This window comes from Schistocerca piceifrons, chromosome X, assembly GCF_021461385.2.
Source record: "Schistocerca piceifrons isolate TAMUIC-IGC-003096 chromosome X, iqSchPice1.1, whole genome shotgun sequence".
NCBI classification, from domain to species: Eukaryota; Metazoa; Arthropoda; class Insecta; order Orthoptera; family Acrididae; genus Schistocerca; species Schistocerca piceifrons.
The window spans coordinates 664,220,173-664,245,285 of record NC_060149.1 but is presented as its reverse complement, the minus strand read 5'-3'; positions in this window follow the sequence as shown (position 1 = coordinate 664,245,285).

The following is a 25,113-nucleotide window of genomic DNA, read 5'->3' as shown; positions in this document are numbered from 1 at the left end:
CTTTGAAGGTCAGTAAAACTTTGAAACACGTATCTATTTTGTACGAGCCCCAAATAAATAGTTACCACTATTAAAGCTCCAACCCTCGTATGTCACGACCCACTGGCGGAGTCACGCCTTCTCCCTTTCTCCGTGCCCACTGCTCCCACAAGCCGCTAGTACTCCTGGCATTAGGCCCCAGACAGCAGCTGTGTCGCGGCACGAAAATAAACCTAAGTGCTCCCCGCCCATTCATTCCAGTTCAGAGGCCATACTTCGTTTAAATGTCGCCCTTAGCTATTTATGATGTTTGAGGAATGTTATCTGGTAGTTAACAGCTAGCCGCCGAACGTACATTACTTGCCTCTCTTATCAGAAATTCTTCCCTTATCCGCTCTGTACGACTGTACAGAGAGCTTCTGGAGCGAGGCCTTGGAATGCATACATTACTCTGCATTCCTGATCGGTTTTCCTTTTTACGCTGTTTGGCATTACACATGAGTTTTACTTCACGCTGATGAAAGATCCACTGTGCAGTCGCGGATGCTGTTATCGCAAACATGAATACATTCTTCCGAGTGCGACGGCCTTCGACAGCGTAATCGTAGCAAGAAGACAGATAGCTCTAGAAATGGAGAAAAATTCTTTTCTAACAAGAACAAGCACTGTGGGAAAAAGTTAGCCATCTCAAGCACCCGTCAGGTCAATAGAGTGTAACACTCATTGTAGCGTTCTTAAAGGCCTCAATTCAGCGAGGAAGGAACTTCACAAGCTTCTTCAGGTATGCCATACCGAACTGAAACGACTCCTTGATTATTAGATGAGGTACCAGAGGTACCAAATTGCAGAGATGTTGGCTGCTAATGTTTTACCCGTTGCTCCAAATAGTATAAGGGGCAATCAAAAAGTTTCCTTTTGAGGGCGTTGGTTCAGCGTAGATGCAATGTAGTGCGACTCCGATGCGGGTATATAGGCACCAACATGTAAGCAAGACATTCCTGTCTTTCCGACGTGTGTGCAGTAAACGCGGAAACCTGAATTATGCCGACGTTATTACCAAATGTGTCTAAACAGGACCAACGTGATGTTATTCTTTTCTTGACTGGCGAAGGACAAACACCAGTAGACACCCATCAGAGAATGAAGAATGTGTATTGGCCAGAATGTCTGTCGAAAATCAACGTTGTGGAATGGTGCTGCATGTTCCGTACTGTTCGCGATTCTACATAAGACGTCGTTCGATCAGGGAGGCCAGCCTCAATTGGGAGACTCAAGTGGGAGACACCCGAGTATCCACACTACAGTCCCAACCTCTCCCTATGAGGGTATCACGCCTTCGGTCAGTTCAAAAAGGCGTTGACGGGTGGACGATTCCTGTTGGACGAGGATGTGCTAGAGGTAGTTATGGACATCCTCAGGCACCAGGACACGGCGTTTTAACAAACGGCTATCTTCAGCATGGTGCGTCGGTGGGATGATTGTCTCAAGGCTCACAGTGATTTTGCCTGATCGGCGTACCAGTTCTGGACTGAACGGCCTTCGAACGGAAACGTTTTGAACTCTCCCTGTGCTAAACATTTTAAGATCGGTGATTTAAGGGTCCATTCGAGGTACAGTGGAATTCTGAGTAGTCGTCAAACCAGAAAGCATGAATACAGTCCCGTGAACATGGCTGTTATCAGACTGGAAGACGGGAGTGTCATCACCATGCCCATGATGAAAACGTAGAGGCAATGGCAACACTTGGGCACACAGAATGTTGAAACGAACATCCTGGTTCACGTTTAGTGGAAGCTGAATGAGTGGGTTCAACTCACTCTACGAAAAGAAACCCCACAACGTCACACAGCCATTTCCAACTCTAATATACTCTTCACAGAAACTGAGGGTAAACGCCTCGTTGGGGCGTTGGTGCACTCTACGTCTTGCATCATTGGAAAAAAAAAGCCTAAACCACGACTCGCCGGAACACACTATGCACCTCCAGTCGGCTTCTGTCCAGCTTCTGTGTTATTTGACCTATTGAAGATGTGCAGATTTATGCCGGCGCTGTAAGAAATGAATTATTTCGAGGAACCCTACTTCAGAGTTCCATTGTATGCAGTTCCCTTCGCAATGTTCGCTCGGAAACCGGTTGAAGTCGACCTAGTCACTGACGGCGGGTTTGAAACTGATTGTCATCGTCAAGGCGTGACACTCATCTACTCATCTGTACTCCTCGTCGGTTGGGATATTTTTACGGCCACTGTTCTTACGCCGTAATACACGGTCGAGAGGGGGACAGCATTGCATCTAGAAGGAATGGACATTCCGCGTTGATATATCAACAAATCGACCAATTTCATTCAGGGTGTGGACATGGGCACGTCCAAACGCCACAGCTTTTTTCTGCCGTTGTGTCATGTCTCCACGAAGACTCTTTTATTCTGTGCTATCCCATACTCGAACGTAGTTTTAATCTTCCAGCGAGTTACAAATGAGCGCGTACTCCGCTGCATAGTAAAAATTTATTCTGGAAACGGTCCGTAGGCTGTGGCTATATTCTTTATGTATTATCTGCGCTACGTCCTTTCTTCCAGCAGTGCCAGTCCCGTTTGGTATGCAGGAGAACTTCCGTGTAGTTTTGAATTTTGAAGAAAGATACTGGCAGAAGTAAACCTGTGACGGTGGACTGTGGGTTGTGCTTGGATAGCTCAGTCGGTAAAGACAAGATTAGACTAACTACAGCACGCACAGAGGCGTTTAAACAATCGTTCTTCCTACGCTCCACGAGTAACTGGAACGGGAAAAAGCCCTAATAACAGTACAGAGGAGCTACCCTCTACTACAGATTTCACAATGGTTTGATGAGTATAACTTTAGATACAAATGTAGATATTACGTTCTTCGCGAAATTTGAGGAACTCTGAAAACTGACTATTGTTAATATGTGCAAATTATGATGGCTGTATAACCATACGGCCAAAAAAACGAGAAAGTGTACCCTGGCGGAGACCAGCTAGCGGCGGATCGTGCGAACCGACTGAAAGCTCAGTATTGACCTCAGATTATGTCCAAGATCCACGGGGTGGGAGAAAGAAAGAAGTATTGCGGAATAAAACACGAAGCTAAATAAGGAGCGGTGCGATAATAAAGAGGGGGGATCGGGCTGCCCGCAGGCCCTGCACCACGGGGAGGAAACGTGGGATGATGGAGGTGATAATCGGCGTGTTAAACAAAGAACAACGTAAATGGGGCGAGGCAACGGGGAGGCTCTGCCGGTTGCTATAATATTTGCATAAAACGGGGCAGAGGCGGATGGGGAGGCGGGGGGTAGGGGGGGGGGAGAAATATGCGGGACGAGGGCGGGCTACTGGCGCTGCGTGGGTGTCGGCGCGGGTGCGTGGGTGCGTGCGCACGCAGCGGCACGCAGTGCGTATCGAGCGCCGTGTTCCGCTCGGCGCTCAAAGCCAGTCGGCGGCCCGGCGCCGCGGAGTCCCGTCGCCGACGTCTGCACGTCACACACCTGGGGCGCTCCGCACAAGCGTCCCAGCCACCTCCCCTAACACGTCTCTTACTGCGTCTGGTTCGCCCCTTTCATCCAGTATGTTGCCACGCTATACTTAATACATATACCCGATAGACAACTACACATGTGAAAAACGTAAGGACGAAAGCAACTTTCGCATGAAGCGTCACTACCAAGTAACATTAGACGATGGAACTTGGACCATACATAGAAAGAACTGCTAAAGTATAGTGCAGAAGGTAACTGGAAGATATACGTGATGGGACGAACAGAAACGGTACTTTTATTCAAAGACAATAATTACATAGAAATCACCGCTACCTTTGATGGTACGTTGGATACTACGAAATGCGGCACATCTACATCTACATTTATACTCCGCAAGCTTCCAACGGTGTGTGGCGGAGGACACTTTAGGTGCCACTGTCATTACCTCGCTTGTCTGTTCCAGTCGCGTATAGTTCGCGGGAAGAACGACTGCCGGAAAGCCTCCGTGCGCGCTCGAACCACTCCAATTTTACATTCGTGATCTCCTCGGGAGGTAGGGGGAAGCAATATATTCGATACCTCATCCAGAAACGCACCCTCTCGAAACCTGGACAGCAAGCTACACCGCGATGCAGAGTCTGCCACTTGAGTTTGCTAAACACCTCCGTAACGCCATCACGCTTACCAAATAACCATGTGACGAAACGCGCCGCTCTTCTTTGGATCTTCTCTATCTCCGCTGTTAACCCGACCTGGTACGGGTCCCACACTGATGACCAATACTCAAGTATCTATCGAACTAGTGTTTTGTAAGCCACCTCCTTTGTTGATGAACAACATTTTCTAAGGATTCTCCCAATGAATCTCAACCTGGCACCCGCCTTAAAAACAATTAATTTCGTATGATCATTCCACTTCAAATCGTTCCGTACGCATACTCCCAGATATTTTACAGAAGTAACTGCTACCAGTGTTTGTTCCGCTATCATATAATCATACAATAAAGGACTCTTCTTTCTATGTATTGCAATACATTACATTTGTCTACGTTAAGGGTCAGTTGCCTTTCCCTGCACCAAGTGCCTATCCGCTGCAGATCTTCGTACATTTCGCTGCACTTTTCGTATGCCGCAACTTCTCTGTATACTACTGCATCATCCGCAAAAAGCCGCATGGAACTTCCGACACTATCTACTAGGTCATTTACACAACTGGCCATTAAAATTGCTACACCTGGAAGAAATGCAGATGATAAACGGGTATTCATCGGACAAATATATTATACTAGAACTAACATGTGATTACATTTTCAAGCAATCTGAGTGCATAGATCCCGAGAAATCACTTCCCAGAACAACCACCTCTGGCCGTAATAACGGCCTTGATACGCCTGGGCATTGAGTCAAACAGAGCTTGGATGGCGTGTACAAGTACAGCTGCCCAGGCAGCTTCAACACGATACCACAGTTCATCAAGAGTAGTAACTGGCGTATTGTGGCCAGCCAGTTGCTCGGCTACCATCGACCAGACGTTTTCAATTGGTTAGAGATCTTGAGAATGTGCTGGCCAGGGCAGCAGTCGAACATTGTCTGTATCCAGAAAGGCCCGTACAGGACCTGCAACATGCGGTCGTGCATTATCCTGCTGAAATGTAGGGTTTCGAAGGGATCGAATTAAGGGTAGAGCCACGGGTCGTAACACATCTAAAATGTAACGTACACTGTTGAAACTGCCGTCAATGAGAACAAGAGGTGACCGAGACGTGCAACCAATGGCACCCCATACCATCACGCCGAGCGATACGCCAGTATGGCGATGACGAATACACACTTCCAATGTGCGTTCACCGTAATGTCACCAAACACGGATGTGACCATTATGATGCTGTAAACAGAACCTGGATTCATCCGAAAAAATGACGTTTTGCCATTCGTGCAACCAGGTTCGTCGTCGAGTACACCATCGCAGGTGCTCCTGTCTGTGATGCAGTGTCAAGGGTAACCGCAGCCATGGTGTCCGAGCTGATAGTCCATGCTGCTGCAAACGTCGTCGAACAGTTCGTGCACGTGGTTGTTGTCTTGCAAACGTCCCCATCTCTTGACTCAGGGATCGAGACGTGGGTGCACAATCCGTTACTCGCTTTATTTGTTCATGAGACCCAGAAAATATTAGATACAGGCTCCCAGGTAGATGCTATTTTTCTTGACTTCCGGAAGGTGTTCGATACAGTTCCGCACTGTCGCCTGATAAACAAAGTAAGAGCCTACGGAATATCAGACCAGCTGTGTGGCTGGATTGAAGAGTTTTTAGCAAACAGAACACAGCATGTTGTTATCAATGGAGAGACGTCTACAGACGGTAAAGTAACCTCTTGCGTGCCACAGGGGAGTGTTATGGGACCATTGCTTTTCACAATATATATAAATGACCTAGTAGATAGTGTCGGAAGTGCCTTGCGGCTTTTCGCGGATGATGCTGTAGTATAAAGAGAAGTTGCAGCATTAGAAAATTGTAGCGAAATGCAGGAAGATCTGCAGCGGATAGGCACTTGGTGCAGGGAGTGGCAACTGACCCTTAACATAGACAAATTTAATGTATAGCGAATACATAGAAAGAAGGATCCATTATTGTATGATTATATGAAAGCGGAACAAACACTGGTAGCAGTTACTTCTGTAAAATATCTGGTAGTATGCGCGCGGAACGATTTGAAGTGGAATGATCATATAAAATTAATTGTTGGTAAGGCGGGTACCAGGTTGAGATTCATTGGGAGAGTCCTTAGAAAATGTAGTAGATCAACAAAGGAGGTGGCTTACAAAACACTCGTTCGACCTATACTTGAGTATTGCTCACCAGTGTGGGATCCGTACCAGATCGGGTTGACGGAGGAGACAGAGAAGATCCAAAGAAGAGCGACGCGTTTCGTCACAGGGTTATTTGGTAACCGTGATAGCGTTACGGAGATGTTTAACAAACTCAAGTGGCAGACTCTGCAAGAGAGGCGCTCTGCATCGCGGTGTAGCTTGCTGTCCAGGTTTCGAGAGGGTGCGTTTCTGGATGAGGTATCGAATATATTGCTTCCCCCTACTTGTACCTCCCGAGGAGATCACGAATGTAAAATTAGAGCAATTAGAGCGCGCACGGAGGCTTTCAGACAGTCGTTCTTCCCGCGAACCATACGCGACTGGAACAGGATAGGGAGGTAATGACAGTGGCACGTAAAGTGCCCTCCGCCACACACCGCTGAGTGGCTTGCGGAGTATAAATGTAGATGTAGATAAGATGCCTTTCATCTCGACTGCTAGTGATACGAGGCCGTTGCGATCCAGTACGGCGTTCCGTATTACCCTCCTGAACCCACCGATTCAATATTCTGCTAACAGTCATTGGATCTCGACCAACGCGATCAGCAATGTCGCGATACGATAAACCGCAATCGCAATAGGCTACAATCCGACCTTTATCAAAGTCGGAAACGTGATGGTTTAATCTTCCGCCTGCCTCCTCCCCTTTGGTAAACTGAGTCTTCGGATTGATCCCGTTCAGATGTTTGTGAAAACGGTCCAATTCCTCCCTGCCATACCGCCACAGAAAAAATGTATCGTGAACGTAACGGAAAGAATCATTGTACTGGAATGTTCCGTAGCTGTATATATACCGTATGTGTTCTGGCCGGAGGCAGTTCGTTCCGCGCTCTTGTATGTGCAAGTGCTGAATAAACCTTCGTTAAGTGAAGTTAGTGTTCGTCATTTATCTACTTGCACCTTCCTCTACGTGACAATATAATACTTCAGGCCATGTGACTCTGACGTTATATGCTGGACTGATGATGCAGTTTCCAGTTTAGTGAAATACAACTAGCTCTTTATACACACCAAGTGTTGAGTGCTATTGACAAGTGATTTCAGAACGATTCCGTATTTCTGGATTCCCGGAAGGCTTTTGACACTGTACCACAGAAGCGGATCATAGCGAAATTGTGTGCTTATAGAATATCGTCTCTTATGTGACAGGATTTCTGATTACCTGTCACAGAGGTCACAGTTCGTAGTAATTGACGGAAAGTCATCGAGTAAAACAGAAGTGATTTCTGGCGTTCCCCAAGGTAGTGTTACAAGCCCTTTGCTGTTACTTATCTATATAAACAATTTGGGAGACAACCTGAGCAGCCGTCTTCGGTTGTTTGCAGATGACGCTGTCGTTTATCGACTAATGAAGTCATCAGAAGATCAAAACAAACTGCAAAACGATTTAGAAAAGATATCTGAATGGTGCAAAAAGTGAAAGTTGACCCTACACTACGCTTGTCCGTCCTCTTTTAGAATACTGCTGCGCGGTGTGGGTGCCTTACCAGATAGGAGTGACGGAGTACATCGAAAAAGTTCAACGAAAGGCAACACGTTTTCTATTATCTTGAAATATGGGAGAGAGTGTCACAGAAATGAGATTGGATTTGGGCTGGACATAATTAAAAGAAAGGCGTTTTTCGTTGCGAAGGAATCTTCTCACGAAATTCCAATCACCAACTTTCTCCTCCGAATGCGAAAATATTTTGACACCGACCTACATAGGGAGCACCACGATAAAATAAGGGAAATCAGAGCTCGTACGGAAAGATATAGGTGTTCATTCTTTCCGTGCTATTCGAGATCGCAAAAATAGAGAATTGTGAAGGTGGTTCAATGAACCCTATGCTAGGCACTTAAATGTGATTTTCAGAGTATCTATATAGATGTAGAACCAGATATTTGGATTCTTTTTCGCAGTTTCCAATGTCTGCTGCTCGTATTTTTCCATAAAGAAATTCGTTGTAACCGGGTTTAAGGGGCTCGAAGACCACAATGACAATTGTAGAAGAGGGGATATTGACAGAGCAGCTGTTGCGGAACATACCTTACAGCCAGGAGACCACCTCGTTCATTTTGATAGGACTCAAGTACTGGCAGCACAAGCGGACACCATGAAAGGCTATACAGAGAGGCCGTAGAGATTGTAAAACACCCCAGGAATTTCAGTAGGAGGGAGGAGGGCATGAAATTGAATGACATTTGGATTCCGGTGTTGAAGATGTGTACCAGTCATCCACCATGGGATAATAGCAACAGTCAGCGACGGCAGTTGATGACGGTCAATTGCGCTCACGTATTCGAAGCATGTGACGTCACGCCACAGTGCGGAAGCACGTGGAAGCGGAATTTTGATGTAGTCAGTAGCGAGCCAGGGTGTGAACCGGACATTCAACAAAGCTACGATCCCCTTTGCAAATGTCCTCCGCAGATGGGAGACGAAAGCGTCAGATTTTAAAGTGAAAGCCATTCGACCGCGGCATAATAGCCCGGAACATTTTATTAATTGTGAATGTTCCAGAGTGTATTATGTGTTCCCAACCCTCTCCATATGTGGGTGCATGCTGAATCACTGCCGAGACTGAATCTGCTCTCATCCGAGATGAGCACGCGGCCCCACTCCTCGTTGGTCCAGTCCCTATGCTCTTGGCACCAGCGTAAACTGTGTCGCCAAAGTGCGGCGGTCAACAACCACGACGTATTAGTCGTCGGGCAAAGAGACAACCACAAAGCAGTGGACGAGCCGCTGTCGAGCGTCAAGTTGTGAGCCTTGCTGTCTTGTTAAAAGTGGCTGCAGTTGCACCCGCTGTTTGACGTGGGCCGCATATTGCCTATTACACAATGTAGCGCCCATCTGCTGCTATAGTTCACCGTGGTCGATCACCTCCTCTTCTTCAGGCAGCAGTCCCTGTGGTTAGGAACTTTCCCCGTGCACTTCAAAGAATGCTACGAGCAATAACAAACACCTGGGATACACTCGTCACACTTCATGCTTCTCCCAGGTTCCAGCTGATTCTTCCCCGTCTCAAGTCATCCAAATGTTGTCTCCGGGCCATGTTTTAATGAAGAAAAGCACCACAGTGCACCGTAACTACTCGATAATTGACACACATACATCTTTTCCATGAACTGCCTCGTGCTGCGGAGCCAGTCCCCTCTAGCGCTGTAGTCACTCTGACTTCACACCATATGACGTCAGCGGTCTGGGTGACATCTGGCAACACGTTTTCGCACTTTTATCCTCTTCCACCAAGTTGTTAACATGTGACTTTACGTACCTTGTCCTGAAGTTTTCCGAAGAATGTAGAAGTTACCATGTGAGCCAAACGAATACGCACAGAAGGTGTTAAGAACTTTGCAATTCTCTTGACAAGAGGCGCATTAATTGCAGGCTATATGGACTTCAGCTCAGGTGCTCGAACCACGAAGAAGCATCCAAAACAATCATTTAAAATAAAAGTGTGTTTGTTTTAATACTGTAGCTCGGCTCCCCTCATAGTCGTAAAACGCGTAGAAGTAATGACATGGTATGTAATAGTACAGTCAAGCTCGTCAGTGACCAACTGTTACGAATCAGGTCAGCATTCACCTCCCAAACCTCGCGCTCCTTCACGCGGTGCTCAGTCAAGCACGTGACACCTCATTTGCCAAAACCCGAAAGATTTTTAAATGAGTGATTAACAGAATTTTGACAGTTTGAAACGAGTTCGATTAGCGGAAAAAGCCAATGTGTTCAATCTCATTCCATCCAAACCATAACCCATAAAACGTTAAAGATTGTTTTACAAATATCGAAGTCACTCTAAGAATGGACCTGTCGCTGATCACGAACATAAGTGGAAAAAACTAGGGAATTGGTTGCAAGGTAAAGTGCTCCAGCATTAACTCTAAGGAACGAGAGGTCTAGAGAGACCATGTCGTCGATGGACTGAACTATTTGTGTAGCTACAGAAAGGGAGATACCCAGTATTGTCAGTGGATATTGCAGCTCCTGCTGCTGCTGTTGTTGCTGTTGATGATGAATGGAGGTATGAGCGAAATAATGGACTTGATGAGTTTATATTTAACTGAATAAACTTTTCTGTATTGTTGAAACTAATGTGTTTGATCTAATCAGACGTATATGACTATTTTTTGTATGTCAATCCTTTTGGCCGGAGGTCTGTGGGAGCACAGACGTTTACTATCATGACAAAATAAAACACTACAGCCGTCCTTATGATTTTATTTTATTGCGACCAGTCTCAGCGCTTCAATGGGCCATCTTCAGGCTGTATTTGAAGCGGAACGGGTTGATACGATCCCTGTATGTATGGCATCAGTTGCTAGCATTACTGGATACGCAGGTAATGTGTCAGCACTGCCAACTGACACTTTTCTCTCCAGAGATTTAAGCTCACTAGTGGGGTATAATGTAGATGGCTAAATTGACGTGAAACGTTTTTTACTGCAGTAAAGCTATAAAAAAACGACTGCAGAACCAAGAGAGGCAGAATAACACATAAGCAGACATCACATAAAAAACGGATGTAAATATTTGCACTTGATAATAAGAATAAATTATCGATACGCGTCGTGCTACGCATGAAAAAACGTAACTAGAGCAGCGTTTTACCGTTTAAATCGATAATGACACAGTTGCAGCCTTTCTAGTAATACCAATTATGAGGAGTGAAACTCAGTTATTGGTAAACATGCTTGCTGCCAAATTTAAGGCCGGACGGAGTGGCCGAGCGGTTCTAGGCGCTACAGTCTGGAACCGCGCGACCGCTACGGTCGCAGGTTTGAATCCTGCCTCGGGAATGGATGTGTGTGACGTCCTTAGTTAGTTAGGTTTAAGTAGTTCTAAGTTCTAGGGGACTGATGACCTCAGATGTTAAGTCCCACAGCGCTCAGAGCCATTTGAACCATTTTTGAACCTGGTATCCTAATAACATGCTGGTGCCATTTATCGGTAGGTCTGTACATCATGTATCATTTCTTTTACATGTGGCTGTTTTCTTATATTTTCACAGTAAAGTCATACACCATGGAAGGCTGGGAGACACCGATGGGTACAATATTGTTCGAGTGTCTGTGATCCCCACTAGGTCGGTTTAAAGGAAGACATCGAAGCAATTCAGCGACGTGCTGCTAGACTTGGTACTAATAGGTTCGATCAACGTGCTAGTATTAAAAAAGTTCTACTCAAACGGAAATCTCTGGAGGAAGGACGACGTTCTTTTCGTGAAACAATATTGCGAAAGTTTACAGAACTGGTATTTGCAACGGACTGCAGAATGTTCCTACTGTCACCAACATACAACACGCGTAAGGACCGCGAAGACAAGATCAGAGAAATCAGGGTTCGTATGGAAGCATAGCCTGTAGACAGTCGTTTTCCCGTCGCTCCACTTGCGAGTGGAAAAAAAAATGTTCAAATGTGTGTGAAATCTTATGGGAATGAACTGCTAAGGTCATCAGTCCCTAAGCTTACACACCACTTAACCTAAATTATCCTAAGGACAAACACACACACCGATGCCCGAGGGAGGATTCGAACCTCCGCCGGGACCAGCCGCTTGCGAGTGGAAAAGGAAATAAAATGGCTAGCAGTAGTACCCACTGCCATGCACCGTATGGTGGTTTGAAGAATATGTATGTGAATGCAGATGTAAATTCAGTCCTCAAAGTTGCGCCACTGCTTATCACATCAGCTGTTTCGTACAATAATAGTTAAAAAGCCGCGTCACGTAGCTGAACATAGTAATGTACGTTCTTCTTTTATCGTTTTGGCAACATTCACTCACACACGCAGAAGAGCTGGTGTTGATATTACATTGCGAAATATCATTTTATTTCTTTTCTCATTTGTATACTAAAGTTTCTTTTTAATTGCCGGCCGGAGTGGTCGTGCGATTCTAGGCGCTACAGTCTGGAACCGAGCGACCGCTACGGTCGCAGGTTCGAATCCTGCCTCGGGCATGGATGTGTGTGATGTCCTTAGGTTAGTTAGGTTTAATTAGTTCTAAGTTCTAGGCGAAGTTAAGTCGCATAGTGCTCAGAGCCATTTTTTTTTTAAATTTTGTTTGTAAGTTTATGATACTTTCTTAAATTGTTCTCTATATCTATTTTGTAAATTACGAAATATGGCCACGCAAGTATTTAAAGTGTGTTACCTGTTGTATTATTTTGTTCTAAATTGCAAGTTTTACTCTTCAAAAGTTATTTTGCCTACCTAACGTTTGAACGGATCATTTCCGGGCCGCGACCGTAGGCGAATGCTGGTCGCTATTGTGGGCGAAAGTGTCTGTTTCCTGATCTCCGGGACAAGGGAACTATTGGTTGGTTAGTTGATTCGGGGGAGAGGACCAAACAGCAAGCTCGTCGGTCCCATCAGATTAGGGAAGGATAGGGAAGGAAGTCGGCCGTGCTCCTTCACAAGAACCACCCCGGCATTTACTTGAAGAGATTTAGGGAAATCACTGAAAACCTAAATCAGTATGGCCGGACGCGAGTTTGAATTGTCGTCCTCCCGAATACGAGTCTAGTGTGCTAACACTGTGCCACCTCGCTCGGTAGGGAACTGTTCTCCCGCCTGGAGCGAAATGGGCGATCTTTGCTTAATCTGGCTAACGGGTGTGGCCTGACCCGATAGAGAGATTTTCAAAGGGTTTTCAAAGACGAGTGTTCCCCACAATATGGCTGGTGTTCCCTTTGGGAATAAACTCCTGAGAGTGTCGGTAGGCAGCAGCACTTTAGGGTAGTACTATGAGCGTTAGTCGAAAACGGTCAATCGCAGTGCCTGCTTCCTGCTCTGGAGGCTGATTGGCCAAACGTGTGCACGCGAAAAGAATGTCGTGGAGCTGTGAGCAGCCGCCAAATTCGAGGACTCGTTCGGTGCCCTGATATGGTGCCGAAGGTGAGTTAGAGCCTTCTGGTGAGGAGGTGGTGTGGAGGCGTATTTCTGGAGTTCGTAGTGAGGTATCAGTCAGGTCGTCCGCTATGTGTGGAGAGTTCAGAAAGTGTTCAGAAGTACGTTCCCCTTCGCGCACGTGGGAAACAATCTATTGCCTGTTTGGGTTTTGCTGTTAAGCGTACACGAACAGTTAAATAAGAGGCTTCCTTACAGTGTGTCGTGCAACTGGCTATCTGGAAGCATTGTCTAACGAATGAAGCGGATTTGGAGAGGACTGTGTTTTGCTTCGACGGAAATTCTAACTGTGGAGTTTTTGTGTAAGTCTTTATCCTCTATAAGTTTAGACTGTGATCCTGTGCGGTTCACAGAGGAGATGGTAGAAGCCGGTTGGTGACAGTGCAGTGGTCTGATTTCGAAAACTATTGAAAGTAGTCACACTGCAACAGAGCACTGAGTATTGGAGTAGAGGAAATGACTAGTTTACCCCGCCTCGCGGGTCTAAGCAAGGCTGGCGACGGTAATTTAACTTGACAGCATGCGTGGGGCAGTGCGTCGGAATTATCTAGATTCGCCAACGAACGTTTCGGAGGAATTCCACGGAGCAATACGACGCGTTATTGTCCTCGCTCACCGCACGGCGCTAAATGTCCGTGGGCTTTGGTCGCGGCCGCCAGGAGACTTCAGATACGCTACAGAGACTCCGAGACAAAATACGTTTCATATTTTCGTTTTTTTACTTTGTCAAAATGGTTTGGAATTTTTATGCAGATGTTTGTTCATCAGGTTTGTTTCCACCCAATAGTACACTACTGGCCATTAAAATTGCTACACCAAGATGAAATGTAGATGATAAACGGGTATTAATTGGACAAATATGTTATACTAGAACTGACATGTGATTACATTTTCACGCAATTTGAGTGCATAGATCCTGAGAAATCAGTACCCAGAACAACCACCTCTGGCCGTAATAACGGCCTTGATACGCCTGGGCATTGAGTCAAACAGAGCTTGGATGGCGAGTACAGGCACAGCTGCCCATGCAGCTTCAACACGATACCACAGTTCATCTAGAGTAGTGACTGGCGTATTGGGACGAGCCAGTCGCTCGGCCACCATTGACCAGACGTTTTCAATTGGTGAGAGATCTGGAGAATGTGCTGGCCAGGGCAGCAGTCGAAAATTTTTTGTATCCAGAAAGGCCCGTACAGGACCTGCAACATGCGGTCGTGCATTATCCTCCAGAAATGTGGGATTTCGCAGGGATCGAATAAAGGGTAAAGCCACGGGTCGTAACACATCTGAAATGTAACGTCCACTGTTCAATGTACCGTCAATGCGAACAAGAGGTGACCGAGACGTGTAACCAATGGGACCCCATATCATCACGCCGGGTGATACGCCAGTATGGCGATGACGAATACACGCTTCCAATGTGCGTTCACCGCGATGTCGCCAAACACGGATGCGACCATCATGATGCTGTAAACAGAACCTGGATTCATCCGAAAAAATGACGTTTTGCCATTCGTGTAGCCAGGTTCGTCGTTGAGTACACCATCGCAGGCGCTCCTGTCTGTGATGCAGCGTCAAGGGTAACCGCAGCCATGGTCTCCGAGCTGATAGTCCATGCTGCTGGAAATGTCGTCGACCTGTTCGTGCAGATGGTTGTTGTCTTGCAAACGTCCCCCCACCTGTTGACTCAGGGATCGAGACGTGGCTGCATGATCCGTTACAGCCATGCGAATGAGATGCCTGCCATCTCGACTGCTAGTGATACGAGGCCGTTCGGATCCTGCACGGCGTTCCGTATTACCCTTCTGAACCCACCGATTCCTTATTCTGCTAACAGTCATTGGATCTCGACCAACGCGAGCAGCAATGTAGCGATACGATAAACCGCAATCACAATAGGCTACAATCCGACCTTTATCAATGTCGGAAACGTGATGGTACACATTTCTCCTCCTTACACGAGGCATCACAACAACGTTTCACGAGGCAACGCCGGTCAAATGCTGTTTGTGTATGAGAAATCTGTTAGAAACTTTCCTCATGTCAGCACGTTGTAGGCGTCGCCACCGACGCCTACCTTGTGTGAATGCTCTGAAAAGCTAATCATTTGCATATCACAGCATCTTCTTCCAGTCGGTTAAATATCGCTTCTGTAGCACGTCATCTTTGTGGTGTAGCAATTGTTCAAATGGCTCTGAGCACTATGGGACTTAACATTTATGGTCATCAGTCCCCTAGAACTCAGAACTACTTAAACCTAACTAACCTAAGGACATCACACAACACCCAGTCGTCACGAGGCAGAGAAAATCCCTGACTCCGCCGGGAATCGAACCCGGGAACCCTGGCGTGGGAAGTGAGAACGCTACCGCACGACCACGAGCTGCGGACGTAGCAATTGTAATAGCCTGTAGTGTAGTACCTATTCTGTCATGTGCAAACATTAGTACTATCTTGCACTATAATGGCGTCACAGACGGAATTAATGCGTTATTCCAGTGTCTGCACGTCCGGGATAGGCTTCGTGTAGACGACTTACTTTGAGGTGCACTACGCTGGAGCGCTACCATGCAGTAGTCACGTTAGTCTTCACACCACCAGAGACCCGTCGTTCAGCAGGGGAGCCAGCGTCGCCCGGAGGATGTGGGGCGTAGTGGGTGACTGGTCGGAGGAGACGGTAGTCAATAATCCCCGCCCACACATTCAGGCTGAACCGCTGCTAATGGTTTGATGCTACCATGCCATGAAGAGTCTCTATAACCCACAGGTGGGAGTTGTGAAGGTAGACGATACCGCAGACCATAAAGGTAGCCTCATCTGTGAATTGGATGGATGACAGAAATCCGAGCACTGAGGTGGCCTGTGCGGCGGACCAGCGATAAAACCGTCGCTGTGGAGGCAAGCCATGTAATACGGACTGCTCGCGTGATACAGATAGTGGCAGTTGTGGAGAATGTTTGAAATGACACAGTTTAATGAAGACAGTAACATACATTTAAAGTCACTAACTTCCCAAACATAAATGCACAGTAGAGTTTTCATTCGTGTACTTGTTAATTTCAGTTGAAGTTCAGTTTGAGATATTTCGAAGTATCCGCAAATATTCTACAAATGTACCAAGTAATGCCATCTGTTAGCAGTGTAAGGAACTATCACCATAAACGTTGTAATTTTTCTCTTTGAGCAAACTAAACTCATGATCATAAATTAAGGATAATGCTGATACATGGTGGCCGGCCGGAGTGGCCGTGCGGTTCTAGGCGCTACAGTCTGGAGCCGAGCGGCCGGTACGGTCGCAGGTTCGAATCCTGCCTAGGGCATGGATGTGTGTGATGTCCTTAGGTTAGTTAGGTTTAATTAGTTCTAAGTTCTAGGCGACTGATGACCCAAGAAGTTAAGTCGCATAGTGCTCAGAGCAATTTGAACCATTTTTTGATACATGGTAAAACAATGATCTGGTGGGCGGTTTGCGGGTTTAAATCACCTCGGGGTATGACCATGCGGTGCATTTGACCTGCGGTCGTCGCACGGTGGCGCTGGCAGCAGTCCACATACGCAGATTTGTGTCGGTGCGTGTCAGAGTACGGTGCAGCGAGTAAGTGTGCAGACGTTTTCAGACGTGCTAATGGTGACTGTGTGTTGAAAATGGCTCAAAGAATACATATTGCTGACGTTATGAGGGGTAGAATACCAGGGAGACTGGAAGCTGGTCAAACACAGCAGATCGTAGCACGGGCCCTCCGTGTGCCACAAAGTGTGATCTCACGATTGTGGCAACGATTCCGGCAGACAGGAAGAGTGTCCAGGCGCTACAGTACGGGACGTCCACAGTGTACAACACCACAAGAAGACGGATATCTCACCATCAGTGCCCGCAGACGGCCACGGAGTACTGCAGGTAGCCTTGCTCGAGACCTTACCGCAGTCACCGGAACAGTTGTCTCCAGACACACAGTCTATAGGAGACTGAACAGACATGGTTTATTCGCCCGGAGACCTACAAGATGCATCCCAGTGACCCCTGGTCACAGGAGAGCCTGTAAAGCCTGGTGTCAAGAAGACAGTACATGGTCATTGGAACAGTGGTCCCAGGTTATGTTCACGGTATAGTCTGAACAGTGATTCTCGCCGGGTTTTCATCTGGCGTGAACCAGGAACCAGATATCAACCCCTTAATGTCCTTGAAAGGGACCTGTATAGAGATCGTTGTTCGATGGTGTGGGGTGAGATTATGATTGGTGCATGTACACCTCTGCATGTCTTTGACAGAGGAACTGTAACAGGTGAGGTGTATCGCGACATCACTTTGCACCAGTATGTCCGCCTTTTCAGGGGTACAGTGGGTCCCACCTTCCTCCTGATGAACGATAACGCACGGCCCCACCGAGCTGCCGTCGTGGAAGAGTACCTTGAAACAGAAGATATCAGGCGAATGGAGTGGCCTGCCTGTTCTCCAGACCTAAACCCCAACGAGCACGCCTGGGGTGCTCTCGGTCGACATATCGCTGCACATCTTCAAATCCCTAGGACACTTCAGGAGCTCCGACAGGCACTGGTGCAAGAATGGGAGGCTATGCCCCAGCAGCTGCTCGACCACCTGATCCAGAGTATGCCAACCCATTGTGCGGCCTGTGTACGTGTGCATGGTGATCATATCCCATATTGATGTCGGGGTACATACGCAGGAAACAGTGGCGTTTTGTAGCTCATGTGTTTCGGGACGGTTTCGGGACGGTTTTCTCAACATATCACCAATACCGTGGACTTAAAGATCCGTGTCGTGTGTGTTCCCTATCTACCTATGTTATTAGCTCCAGTTTTGTGTAGTGCCACGTTGCGTGGCACCACATTCTGCAGTTATCTTTAATTTATGAGCATGAGTATAGTAACAGCCGATATTGTTATTTCAGTGATCAGTTCATCCAAAAGTTAAACAATACAGTAAAGTACATCGCGCGAAAAAAAATTAAGTATGTAAAATGTTGTACCTCACATAGAAACTACCAAATGGAGAATCGGAATTAATTGAAAGCTAAAAGATTTATTCTGAACACAAGGTGAAACATAACTCAGCCTAATCACTCGTGTCCAGGTCCGTAGGCATAGTTTAACTCCCGTTAACTCTGTGTCAGTAACAGCATCGCGACTGAGGGGAGGCCTTCTCCGTTCTCCAGGGGGCCCACCACACGACTCCCCTTCCGGCCCGCGACGACGCGACTTAATCACGTGGGGCTACATCCTGATTGGCTCCATCGACTACAGCGGTGTGACTGCTGGATCTCTTGTGGCGTCCCCACTGTGAGACTTTGAAGTATGCCGCGCTGCTGCCACTGGAGCGTTGGCACACGGCGCTCGAGAAGGTGGTGGTCGCGTCTTACATGTGGCGACCCTGTATGAACGCACGGCAAAACATAAAAAGTGTTATTATGCCCGTAAGAGAACTGTACTACTTACGCAGAGACTTTTATTGTAACAACATTTGGGGTAATAGAGTGTGGAGCAGTCTGTTCCTTGTTGCGTGTGTTCTCTGAGTACACCTGTGTGTGTACTTACGATGATAGAGGGAATGCATGTGGAAAAATACCTATAATGCGGCTATGCACTGAGGTGGAAAAAGTCACGGGGTACCTCCAAATATCGTGTTGGACTTCCTTTTGCCGGATTAGTGCAGCAACTCGTCGTGGCATGGATTCAACAAGTCGTTGGAAGTCCCTGCAGAAATATTGACCCATGCTGCCTCTGTAGCCGTTCATAACTGCGAAAGCGTAGCCAGTGCAAGATTTTGTTCACGATCTGACTTCTCGATTATCTCCCATAAATATTTGAAGGGATTCGTCTTGGGCAATCTGGGTGGCCAAATCAGTCGCTCGAACTGTCCAGAATGTCCTTCAAATCAGACGTGAACAACTTTGGCCTGGTGACATGGCGCCTTGTCATCCATAAAAATTCCATCATTGGTTAGGAACGTGAAGTCGATGAATGGCTGCAAATTTCCTCAGTTGCTTCAGTTGTAGCAGAGGACCCAGTCGATAACAGTCCACACCATTATGGAGCCACCCCAGCTTCCACAGTGATTTGTTGAGAACTTCGGTCGGCGCCACACACGAATCCAACCATCAGCAGATAACAATTGTAATCGGGACTCATCCGATCAGGCCACGGTTTTCCTGTCGTCTAGAGTCCAGCCGATATTGTCACGTGCCCAGGAGAGGCGCTGCAGGCGATGTCGTGCTGTTAGCAAAGGCACTCGTGTCGGTCGTCCGTTGCCATACCCCATTAACGTCAAATAGTGCCACACTGTCCTAACTGATACGTTCGTCGTACGTCCCACACTGATTTATGGTTTTTTTTTCACCCACTGTTGCTTGTCTCTCAGCATTGACAACTGTACGCAAACGCCGCTGCTCTCGGTCGTTAAGTGAAGGCCGTGAGCCACTGCGTTGTCCGTAATGGCTAATTCCTGAAATCTGGACACTCTTGACACTGTGGATCTCGGGATACTGAATTCCCTAACTATTTCCGAAGTGGAATGTCCCATGAAACTAGCTCCAACTACCATTCCGATTTCAAAGTCTGTGAATTCCCGTTGTCTGGCCATAATCACGTCGGAAACATTTTCAGATGAACCACCTGAGTACAAACAAAGCTCCGCCAAAGCACTGATCTTTTATACCTTCTGCACACAATACTTCCGCCATCTGTATATGTGCATATCGCTGTCCTATGACTTTTTCGTCACCTCAGTATGTATGGAGATGTCAGAAGAAGAAACTAGCCTTTATGACATGACTAACACAACACTGCAACGGAAGGGATGATGGAGAAATGGAAATTGCTTATCTCTTTCCGTTCACGTTCTGCAGTCTAAGAATTAACGGCGATGTAGACAAATGGCTTCTGTTACTACCCATTGAGCCGTGGCGGCTGGCTCTAGGGTGCTCCATTTGCATCGCTGAAATCGATATTCGGCTGTCCTGCTATCTACGACTATTCCCAAGCAGTTTTCTGGGTAAACGTGTGACGAGTGAGTCTCTGGTCGGCGTTGAACAAGCCAGCTTGTGTTGAAATCAAGCCCACGTCCCTAAACGTGGTGCATGGTCCTCGCCGTGCTCGTGGTCCTTGTCTTTCGGGGCGCGCCCTATGTACGGTGCCGATCACTGGGAGCCTTGACGTGCAAAACGTTTTCAAATTTTTCCATGTGTAGACCGTCAAATCCTGCATATGTCCAAGCAAATCTGAACATGTCCTGGAATTTTGGAGAGCGAAGTTGATTATTTGTGAGTGCCTGAACTTTGACAATTGTCTGAAAATAAAAAATTAAAATTTTCACTCACGGGAGGACTTGAACCAAGGACCTCTCCGCCCGCAGTTGCTCACGGTAACCACGGGACAACGGCGTTCCTAACCTGACGTTATCCTTGACGTTGCCTATCTTGCGCATGGACTACTCAGTTTGTATATTTTGCTTATTTTTTTCATGATTCCACACAACTTCTTCCTGTTTTCTCGATTGCTCTGTGTTCAGTTTTTCAAGGCCTATCCACTGTGCCAACTTATAACTAAATCTGAGGGGGGTGCGATGGGGAGGTTCCCTTGTAAGAAGATTGTTGAAACATGGTAGCGTGGGTAGCTGTCGGAAATGGTTCTGAATTTGGTTCCACAGGGGCTATTTTTAAGGAGACTTACGTTCCACATACCTTTTGTGTTTATCCGTGGAGTGTGTGTTTTATGTGGTTTTCATGCAAATTTTAACTTGTTTTAGCGCATATTGCCAGCTTTGGGAGTGGCTGCGGTTGTGTACGTGCCCGGCAGCCGTAGAGTTGATGGTTTAATCATTTGTCACGGCAGCATTTGGTATGTTTATTTAATGTTGAAAGTGCCTTAAGGCAAGTGGAAGTGATCTCTAAAGTTTCTCGCTAATTTACTGGGAGACGGGTAATGTTAGAGTATAACTCGGTAAGAACTTTGGGGTGTGCTTATTACTTTATTCCAGTGTGGGTGTGATTTGACCTTGTTTCATTGCAATCTATTCGTGCTGCAGGCCATTTGTTTAGACTGCTTGTTCCCTAGCGTCGGTGCGTTTATGGAGTGTCAGGACCGCTCATTATGGTGTCGGTCGGATTATATATAAATATATACGGCCTGTTATATGACCCTGTGCACAAGGCGTGGGCAGTGAGTGCTTTATATTGTCTGCCGGCCATAGCGTTATTAGTCTCTTGAGACATGGTTACACAAGAACGATTGTTTGTGATTGATTATTCACCGTGCCTACTATCAATAATTCTGGTTGCGGACGCAAAATAATATGATTCTTATTCGTGTTTATGTAATTCAGTCAAAGGGAAGATTTGTATATTACATCAGTAAGAGGGCAAATGTCCGAATTGAAGTTTGTAATAGAGTCTGTTTTGAGTCAAATTAAAACTGTAAAACAATCACAAAATCCACAAATCACAAAATCCACAAAATTACAGGCTCATATCGTTAACGTCGATATGCAGCAGGATTTTAGAACATATATTGTGTTCGAGCATTATGAATTATCTCGAAGGAAACGGTCCATTGACACACAGTCAAAATGGGTTTAGAAAACGTCGTTCCTGTGAAACACAACGAGCTCTTTATTCACATGAAGTGCTGAGTGCTATTGACAAAGGATTTCAGATCGATTCCGTATTCTTCGTTTTCCGGAAGGCTTTTGACACTGTACCACACAAGCGGCTCGTAGTGAAATTGCGTGCATATGGAATATCGTCTCAGTTATGTGACTGGATTTGTGATTTCCTGTCAGAGAGGTCACAGTTCGTAGTCATTGACGGAAAGTCATCGAGCAAAACAGACGTGATTTATGGTGTTCCCCAAGGTAGTGTTATAGGCCCTTTGCTGTTTCATATCTGTATAAACGATTTGAGAGACAATCTGAGCAGCCGTCTTCGGTTGGTTAGAGATGACGTTGTCGTTAGTCGACTAATATAGTCATCAGAAGATCGAAACAAACTGCAAAACGACTTAGAAAAAATATCTAAATGGTGCGAAAAGTGGCAGTTGACCCTGAATAACGAAAAGCGTGAGGTCATCCACATGAGTGCTAAAAGGAACTCGTTAAACTTCGGTTACACGATAAATGAGTCTAATCTAAAAGCCGTAAATTCAACAGAATACCTAGGTATTACAATTACGAACAACTTAAATTGGAAAGAACACACAGAAATTGTTGTGGTGAAGGCTAACCAAAGGCTGCACTTTATTGGCACGACACTTAGAAAATGTAACAGACCTACTAAGGAGACTGCCTACACTACGCTTGTCCGTCCTCTTTTATAATACTGCTGCGTGGTGTGGGATCCTTACCAGATAGGACTGACGGAGTACATTGAAAAAGTTCAAAGAAAGGCAGGCCGTTTTGTATTATCGCGAAATATGGGAGAGAGTGTCACAGAAATGATCCAGGATTTGGGCTGGAGATCATTAAAAGAAAGGCGTTTTTCGTTGCGACAGAATCTTCTCACAAAATTCAAATCACCAACTTTCTCCTCCGAATGCGAATATATTTTGTTGACACCGACCTACTTAGGGAGAAACGATCACCAGGATAAAATAAGGGAAATCAGAGCTCGTACGGAAAGACATAGGTGTTCATTCTATCCGCGTGCTATACGAGATTGGAATAATGCAGAATTGTGAAGGTAGTTCGATGAACCCTCTGCCAGGCACTTAAATGGAATTTGCAGAGTATCCATGTAGATGTAGATGTTGTCCATCACCAGTGATCCCCGGCTTCCTATTTCCTTTAAATAACTGTGGTGAGATTGTAATTTTGATTTTCTAAAGAATTGTAGTACCATGGTTCACCCATCTTCATTAACTATTTTGACTGATAATCGAAGTTTCACATCAAAGTAAAAAGTTTCTTTATGAACGCACTATTCCGCCATTGCAGTAAATTAATAGATTATTTAAATGCACAGTTGCATCTGTTTAAGCATGTATTTTGATTATTTCATAATTAGTAGCATAGGTTGCATGCATGACTGTGTGAGTGATTACCATTGTTATGACGTTAAGTTATTACGTGATTCAGAGCAACACCATACTGCATCCTATAGGGGTCGTAAATGTTTTCTTTCTTCCTAATTTCCCGGCGGGGTCAGGGATTTTCTCTGCCTCGTAATGACTGGGTGTTGTGTGATGTTCTTAGGTTAGTTAGGTTTAAGTAGTTCTAAGTTCTAGGGGACTGATGACCATAGATGTTAAGTCCCATAGTGCTCAGAGCCATTTGAACCATCTTCCTAATTTCAAATTATCAGTACATGAGCGTAAAGTGAAGTATTAATACCACATGTACGTAAAATATGGTTTTAACACGGCGTTGGGTAGTCGGATGCTCTGGGCCATATTTCTTTATAAAATGGGGTATTTAAATAGGAATCGGGGACAGCTGCGTTATGCACTGTCCAGTCAGATTATGTGACCACCTATCAGGAGCCTGAAATCCACGTTTTGCAGCGCCTACCACTGCGTGTTGTGCAGGAAGAGAGTCAGTGAGATTCTGGAAGGTACCGACAGGTATGTCGAGCCACGTCGACTCCAGCGCTGTGGCCAGCTCCGCTAGCTTTCTAGGTGTGAACAGCCTGCTCTAGGTGGTCCCACAGATTCTCGGTTGGCTTTAAATCCGGGGCGTGTGATGACCAGGGGAGTACGGTAAACTCATCCTGGTGCTCTTCCAGCTATGCATGTACACTGCGAGCTCCGTGACACGCTGCATTGCCCTGTTGGTAGATGCCATTATGCCGAAGACAAATAATCTGCATGCAGGGTTGTGTATGGTCCCGAAGGATAGATGCACACTTCTGTTGCTCTATTGTGCCTTTCAGAGTGATAAGATCGCCCACAGAATGCCATGAAAACATTCCACTGTCCATAATGCATGCATGGTGCTTGCTTTGATAGGCTTCACTCAATACATGTCGACGGCATAAAACATGATTTATCTAAAAATGCCATCTGTCGCCACCCAGTGAACATCTAGCTGCGGTATTTGCGTGCAAATTCCAGCCGCCGTTGCCAACAAAAGCAGTCAGTATGGGTGCACGAACCAGGTGCCTGCTGCGGAGTCCCGTATGCAGCGACGTTCGTTGGGGAGACACTGCTGGCACTTCCCTGGTTCACCTGGGCGATCAGTTACATAACAATTGCACGTCTACTCACCTGTTCATATCTCCACAGCCGCTGTTTGCGCCATCGTTTATGGCCCGTGGTGCACCACAATTGCCTCGGCGCCGGTTTTGGTTGATGCCAGTTTGCCATGCACGGTATACTTTAACCACGGCGGCACGCTAACACTTGTCAAACTCAGCCGTTTCGGAAATGCTTCCACCCTTGGCCCATAAGCCAACGATCATGCCCTTCTGGGCGTTAGATAAATCGCTCTGTTTCCGCATTACCACAACGACTGTATTGCTTTCTGCGTCCTCCAGACACACTTTATATACCCTCCAGTGCCTAGCGCTACCACCTGCCGTCTGTGAGTGTTCGTTTCACGTTGATATTGAACCTAAGCAATGGCCATGTTAATGTGACTGGACCGTGTACGTTCCGCACAGTCGACTGGTTTACCTCATGCTGGTGACTACCTGATACTGGGTTCATATTTTACAGTGTTAAGCGCCTGTTCCTCCAGCGCTCGAGCACATATGGGTACACCCATCTTTGTCACGCAAACGACGAAACTGTTACGGGGTGGTTGCTGTCGGCGAGAATAGTTTTCCATGGGCTGGACATGTGGCTAGAATGGCAAACAACAGAATCACCAAGAAGGCATTTGAAGGAACTCTCCAGGCAACAAGACCATTGGGCCGACCCCGTACAAGGTG